Below are 977 nucleotides of genomic sequence, written 5' to 3'. Positions count from 1 at the left end.
CTTCATCTATTAGTGTATAGTTCAGCAAACACAGCTTCATTTTCCTACTAATCCCTCCATTTGGTTCTTTAAGGAACCCTTTAATCTCTGTTCTCCAATCCATTGCATCTCCATCTTGTATGCAGTGAAGTTCAATCTTTCTCTCCCTTCTTTGAGTCACGGGCAATATGATTTCATACTCACAAGTAGACTTCCAATTCAAAACCTTTGAGTACCCTGAGGCCATTTGGACTAACTCATTTGCCACGTCGTTATATATCCTATCAACGCATTGAAGTTCTACTTGGTCGAATTCTTCTAACAATTCTTGGGCGATCTCATATTGACTTATAATGGAATCACTTTGGCATTTAAAATCACCAATCAATTGGTGAATTACTAATTGAGAATTGCCCCTAACGATCACATTTTTTACTCCCATATCTATCATTAGTTCTAGGCCTACGATTAAGGCTTCATACTCGGCCTGATTGTTGGTGCACATCCTGTCTAAAGTGAACGCGAACTTGTAGCAAATCCCTAAACGATTAATCAATACTACTCCTACTCCTGCACCTTTAGAGGTTTTTGACCCGTCGAAATATAACACCCAAGGTTTTAGCTCGAACGAATTGATTTCTAATTCAATTTCTTTAGGCATGTTAAGACATGGATGATCGGCTAGAAAGTTAGTCAAAGCCTGATTTTTTACTGCCTTTTGAGGTATATATTGTATCTCGAATTTCGATAAAGCTAATGTCCAAAGACCTATCATTTGGTGTAAAATAGGGCGCAAGAACATATACTTAACTAAATTTACTTTAAAAATTAAATAAACGGTTACGGGCCGTAAATAAGTCCATAATTTTGTACATGTGAAATATAATGCAAGACACAATTTTTCGATAGCAGAGTAATTACATTCACATTTTGTTAACCGTCTACTTAAGTAGTAAATTGTCCTTTCTTCACCAAATTGGTCTTCCTGTGCGACCATT

Source organism: Olea europaea, unplaced genomic scaffold, assembly GCF_002742605.1.
Source record: "Olea europaea var. sylvestris unplaced genomic scaffold, O_europaea_v1 scaffold1511, whole genome shotgun sequence".
Classification (NCBI taxonomy): Eukaryota; Viridiplantae; Streptophyta; class Magnoliopsida; order Lamiales; family Oleaceae; genus Olea; species Olea europaea.
The sequence above is the reverse complement of the archived record's forward strand: the minus strand, read 5'-3'. Positions refer to the sequence as shown.